Raw genomic sequence first — 6000 nt, forward strand, 5'->3', positions numbered from 1 at the left:
GATATTTTTGAGGATCAAATAAGAGAATGAAGGAGAATGAAGCACCTTCTAACTAGGAGGCATTATTACTACCAACAGACTTTCTATCAAGGCCTGGGGCCCTGTGGGCATTGGACAATGGAAGCTGAGAGCAACCTGAACTTGATAGGCAAGCACTGACATGCTTACTGAACTGAATGGACAAGAGACTCAGGTTCAAGTCCCAGTTCGGCCACTTACTAACTTTGTGATCTAGAGCAAATTACTCCCACTCTCTAGATGGCTAGAGGAGCCACCATTACCTCCTCTGAAAAATGGGGACAATCAACTCCTTGCCCTGACTACCTCATAGGCCAACGTAAGGGTTAACAGAGAATAATAGTACCTAAAGCATTCTGTCAACAATAAAACACTACACAAACAGGAGCTTTTATTCTTCATCTTCTTAATACTCCAAGGGAAGCCAATGACTTTCCCCAAGGTCTCAGTTTCCCCCGTCTGGAGTACTGCCACAAAAAGTTTGCTGCAAACAACCAGCATCTTTCTGCTTCCACAGAAGCATGACTGCTGGACTCCATTCAGCCTTAACTCAATGCTTCAGGCACAGGCAATGAACAGCCTACCTCATACTGGCCAATCAGAACTGAATAATGAATACCCCCCAAAACAACCCATGAATTAAATTTCCACTGTCCCTGTTGGCTCTTCTTCCTTTCATTAAGCATTCGGAGCTGCAGGCCTCATTTATCCATCATCTAATTCACAGGTATTTCTTCCCCTAGGCTCCTGTTACCACAGAGATAGCTTTTAGTAAACACAAAACCAAGCCCCCAGTTCCAATTAAGCAATACCCCAGGCTGGTTTCAGAAGCGTCAGACCTTCAGTTTCATCCTATCCTTGACCCCAGTTCTACTCTACCGTACTCACAGAATCACAAAATTTCGAAGTTAGAAAGAACCTCAGGGGTCATGCTGACACCAACCTGAACACGAATCCACCCTTCTCTAAAATGACAATATCCCAAAGAAATGACTACTTTCTAGCCCCGCTCTTGAAGACTTCTGTTATGGGGAATTCATTACCATTTATATTCATCTATTCCACTTTTGATGATATCAAACCAGAAATTCAAAACTTTGTAAGGAAGTCTTTCCCCACATCAAGGTGAAATTTACCTCTCCATAACTTCTAATCATTGGTCCTAGCTCTGTCCTATAGGTGGTAAATTCTATTATCTTCTTCAATTTTGGGTTGGGGTCCCTTGAGGCCTCTTGCACTAGGCCCCAGTGTAGGCCCAGAGTAGTATCTGGGGGTAAACTGTTCCAGGCCAACCTCTTCCAATCAACCTGCTTGCCAAGAGGAAGTGAATGGATGGGTCCCAGAGGGAGGGCCCCCTGGAGTGGGTGCGGTTCCTTAGGTGGGCTCCACCCAGGCCCTGCTGGGAGGAGGGGGACTGGGAGGGGAGAGTGAACAGGGGAGGCCTGACATGCACTTTAAGACTTTTCTGTTTTCTACTGCTGCGGATACAGTGCACCCTGTAAGCTGTCAACTGAGAAACAGCCTGAAAAATAGACAAATAAACAAAACAACTCCCTGTTTAGTAGAGGGGGAGGTCAAACTCCATTATGGATGTCACCAAGGGGCAGCCTCTCTACCACTCCCCACCCTTTCACCCCCAGTTCTCTTCTTGCCACTCCCCTCTCCTTCCTACCTAGAGTCTCAGCTCCATGCTTAGGCCTAAGAAGTTGCAAACCTCTGGTTTAACATCGAAATTTCACAACCACAAAGACATCTCGGTGAAGCAAAAAGAACATGAAGTGAGGAGTGGCTCTACGTGGTTCTGCCACTTATAACTTATATGACTGACACTGAGTATGTAACTTCTTTGGGCCTCAGTTTCTTCATCTGAAAAATGGGGGTAGGGAAGTAAGCCAAAATGATCTCTAAGACTTACAGCTTCAAGTCCTACAACCTAGATCTTCATGGGAAAGGTCATAAAAAAGCCCAGCATTCATACTTTATTATCCTACCTGGTGAATTCCAGTAAGCTGATTGGGGGAATAAAATGTTTGGACACTAATGAAGCAGATCTAGAATTCCCAACAGAAGTGCCTCAAACCCACTTTTGGCTGGGGAAAATGATATTCCCAAGTCTCTGAGAATGGAGCTGAGCTGTTCCTGTCCTTTCTCTACTGACTTATAACCTGCTAGCACTGGATCAGAGGGAGGGAAGGAGGAATGAATGCTGGCTCTATGTGAAGAAGGTTCTTCAGCCAAGGGTCTGTCTGACAACCTTCAAAAACATCTAATAGGTTCTTCAGGAGCTGCCTATGTTTGAGGGAGACAGAGACTGCCAGGCTCCAACCCCCTCACTCTTGAGTCACTAAGGGCTCAAGGTTCCCACACTGTAATGTCAAAGCACAGAGTCAACAGGACAGAATCAGGGCCACAGTATGGGAGGCCAAGGGAAACTAGGGAGAGCTAAATCCCCCCACCAGAGTCAGAACCTAAGAGGTCAAGAATGGAAAAGGAAGAGGTCACTACCACCAGTGCCAGAGCCCTGAAGTTAGAGGAGTTAAAAACCAAGGCATAATGACTGGGGGGGGGGGGGGGCCGGAAGGGAAAGGAGGGAGGGAGGGAGGGAGGAAGGTTGGCAAAGGTGGCAGTAAGTACCTCCACTAGGTTCAGAGTATAGAATGCCAGATGTCAGAGATGTAGGGACCCAAAGAACACAGAAGCCAGGAGCAAGGGCTGGAGCTGGAAGGGCCCACAGAACGCAGAACCCAGGAGCAAGGAAGGGCCCTCGGAACACGGAACAAGCTATAAACACTGACTGCAGGAGCTGGAAGAGACCTTGGAGTTCACCTAGTTCAACCCCCTCATATGACAGAGGGGAAAACTGAGGTTCAAGAAACGGTGTCCAGGAGGCCAGGGATGGGCTGCCAGGGCTGATGCGAAGGTTACAAGCCCCGCACGAGTGGGAGCTCGGCCATCCCAACGGGGCCTACATGCCCCGACAAGGCTGGGGGCAAGGCCGGGGCGTCCCGGCCCAGAGCAGTCTGGCCCAAGGCCCCGGCCCCGTCCCCACCCCCACGCAGCAGGCCTGGGCCCAAGCCTCTGGGGCTGCGCCGATGGTTCCCCTTCCATCGGGTGCCTGGGCCCAGGGGCTGCCTGGCAGGGAGTGGCCTCCCCGTCAGCCGGCCTGGGAGGCCGGGGCCTCCGCCCTGGGGACCCCACCCCTGGCGTCCCCTCCCGCCCCTTCCCCGCGGAGGGGGGGCGCCCGAGGAGGGGAGGCGCGAGGGGCTCCTACCTCCTTCCCTGGCGGTGGTGGTGGCGGTGGCGGCGGCGGCAGCTCTGCTCCGGCCCGCTCGGGGAGTCAGCGGCTGAGGACGGGGCCGGGGCCGGGGCCGGGGCCGGGCTGGGGCTGGCCCCGACCCCCCGCCCCCCGCTGCCGCCGCCGCCGGCGGCCAATCCCCGCCCAAGCTGAGGGGAGGGCGATGCAAATGAGCCCGGATCTGGGTCCGCCCCCCCACCCCCCTCCCCGCGCCCCGCGCCCCGCTCCAGGCCGAGAAGCCCCGGCCTCGCGTGAGAGGCGTGACCCGGGGGGCCCGAGGCCCTCCCCGGGGAGTGCCGGAGGACTGGCCCCTTCCCCCGGTGCTGGGGAGGAGGTGGGGGGGGGGCGGCTGAGGACGGTTACACAACCAGGCAGGAGGGGGGGGCTGGGAGGGGCCCCGGGGGAGGGGGCAAAGGGGAGGGGGCCGGCCCGCGGCCGCACAGCCGGAAGTCGGGGACCGCCACCGGCCTCTGGCGAGAGGAACTCGGCCTGTGAGCTCCGCCCCCTCCCTTTCCCTTCCCCTTCCCCTCCTTCCTCTCTCCCGGGGACTTGTGACCCGCCACTTTCCCCGCCCTCTCTGTCTTGTCATTGGCCAGCTGGAGAGTCCAGCCCTATGCGCCCATTGGCCGGCTTGTCCGCCGCTCACCGCCCCTCCTCCGCACCGCCCCTTCCCCCGAGCCCGGGTTGGCCTGGGCTTCGGCCGCCCCTGCGGGGTACCCTGGGACTGGTAGTCTGAACAACCCTTTTCACCTGCTGGCTGGAGGCGGCGGAAGAACTACAACACCCAGAGACCCCCCGGCTCCAATCACCCACCCCCAACACTCCACCTCCTCCCTCCCTTCTTCGCAAAGCCCCCCTCCCTGTTTTTCTACCCCCCCTTCCCCCCTCGGCCCCCATGAAGCTTCAGTCCAGCCAACTACAACGTATGCACGCAGCACAGAATAAGCATTTGAGGGGCTCCTGCAGGCCACCCTCCCACGTCCCCCCTAAAAAATATACCAGTTGCAAACTTAACCCGCGCCCCCCTACTAACACTACCACCTCGATGCAAACACCCCTGTACCTCGCAGACAGCAGTCTCCGAAATGCAGCGAGCGCCCCTCTCCCGAGGAGGGGGCAGAGGAAGGAGCTGGGGTCCTAGCGACACCCCTCCCCCCCAAGCCTTCAACTCTCCTTGCGCCTAGACTTTAGACAGCACCCCCCCCAGCCGCGCAGCTGCTTATCTCCCCCCCTTCCTTCCCTCCAATAAAACCTTGGGATCAAACTTATGGGTACCCCCCCCATCTCCGGGCAAAGACTTTGCTGATCCCCTTCCCCCAGCGCACCGAAGGAGGGGGAAGGGGGAGGGCATGGGCAAGTGGGGGCGATGCACCCCCCTCCCTCCCTGGCTGCCGCGCGCCCCCTGCTCTTACCTCGCCGGTCCCGGGAAGAGGAGGACAGGAGGACAGGAGAAGCAGGAGGAGAGCGGGGGGCCGGCGGGGGAGGGGGCCGGAGAGGGGGAGGGGGCGGCCCTGGCTGCCTCCCCCCGGTCAGTGGGTGCCGGGCCGGGCCGTGCTGTCCCTTGCTGCGCCCGCGCCCTCCCGCTCTCCCTCTCGCGCTCCGGCGGCGCCGCGGCCCCTACTGTAACTGTACGGGGTGTGCGGAGCCCCGTATGATGCTCTCCGCTCCCTTCCTGGTTTCTCCGAGGGCAGAGGGGTCCTCCCTTCTCTTAAAGGTGCCGCAGCTCCGCTCCCGGCCCCCGCGCCTCCCCCCCCCTCCGTGGCCCCCCCCCCCGCCCGGCGGGGAGGCTGGAACTGGCTCTGCAGGTCCCTCGCCAAGGGCAGGACACCCCCCTCCTGCCACGTCTTAGCCCTCCCGCTTGGCGCCCGGTGGGGCTCCTGGTGCAACGAGAACCGGGAAGGGAAAGAGAAAAAAAAGCTGGGGTGGGGGAGTCTGGGCTCTCCCCCCTCCCCACTCCCTCTTGCACCCCTCCTCCTCCCCTCCCCGGCCGCCTCCTCCTCCCTGACCTCCGGCTTCCCTCCATGGCTCAGTTCCATGTTGCCATCTTATCTGCCCCCAGAGCGCACGGGGGGGGAGGGGAGGGGGGCAGATCTGGCTTCAGAGGAGGGGAAGGAGGGGGGTGCGCTCGGGGCCCTGCCGATAAACAGGCTGTGCAGAAAAGACACGGAGTTAGCGTGTCTCGGCTCGGGGCCCCTTCCAGCCCCCATCTCAGCCTTGACATCTAAGGAGAGGGGGGTGCAACAGGGACTTCCACCCCCCACCACCCCACCCCCAAACCGGTCTCCAGCGATTATATAAATTATTTCCCACCTTTGCTTAGTCTGGAGTGAGGAGGGGAGGGGGATGCGGCGGGCGGGCCTCGTGGCTTTCCCTTTTCAAAGTTTCCCCCACCCAAATGAACCGCTGGTGGGTGGGGTGGGGGAGAAGGGGAGGGCCTTTCGAGGCCCCTGGTGCCTTGGGACAGAAACCAAGAACCTCAATGTTTCTGCTCACCCAAAGACTCAGCAGTTTATCGGCTCTCCAATATGTCAGAGTTGGAACATCCCTTAGGGACTATCCTAACCAACCCCTAACTTTACAGATAGGAAAACTGAGGAGCAAAGGGAGGACGTTAACTTACTGAAGGTCACTACGAGTCAATGGCAGAGACAGGACTCGAACCCAGACCTCATATGTGATGCGGTGGA

At 58.1% G+C, this 6000-nt stretch overlaps 1 protein-coding gene across 4 annotated transcripts in view; it reads right to left on the bottom strand.

Annotated features, from left to right (window-relative positions):
- The window catches only part of ZBTB7A (zinc finger and BTB domain containing 7A), a 30381-nt gene extending 24681 nt beyond the window's left edge, over positions 1-5700 (bottom strand). The window contains exon 1 of one of the 4 annotated variants that reach the window (XM_036768438.1): positions 5624-5700. The gene's annotated coding sequence lies outside the window, so the exon portion shown is untranslated. Of the gene's footprint in view, positions 1-3289; positions 3376-4725; positions 5020-5319; positions 5357-5623 lie in introns of those variants that run through there. The other 3 variants (XM_036768433.1, XM_036768428.1, XM_036768423.1) reach the window with 3 other exon arrangements.
- Positions 5701-6000: the final 300 nt, after the last annotated feature.

This window comes from Trichosurus vulpecula, chromosome 1 (genome assembly GCF_011100635.1).
Source record: "Trichosurus vulpecula isolate mTriVul1 chromosome 1, mTriVul1.pri, whole genome shotgun sequence".
In the NCBI taxonomy this organism is placed as follows: Eukaryota; Metazoa; Chordata; class Mammalia; order Diprotodontia; family Phalangeridae; genus Trichosurus; species Trichosurus vulpecula.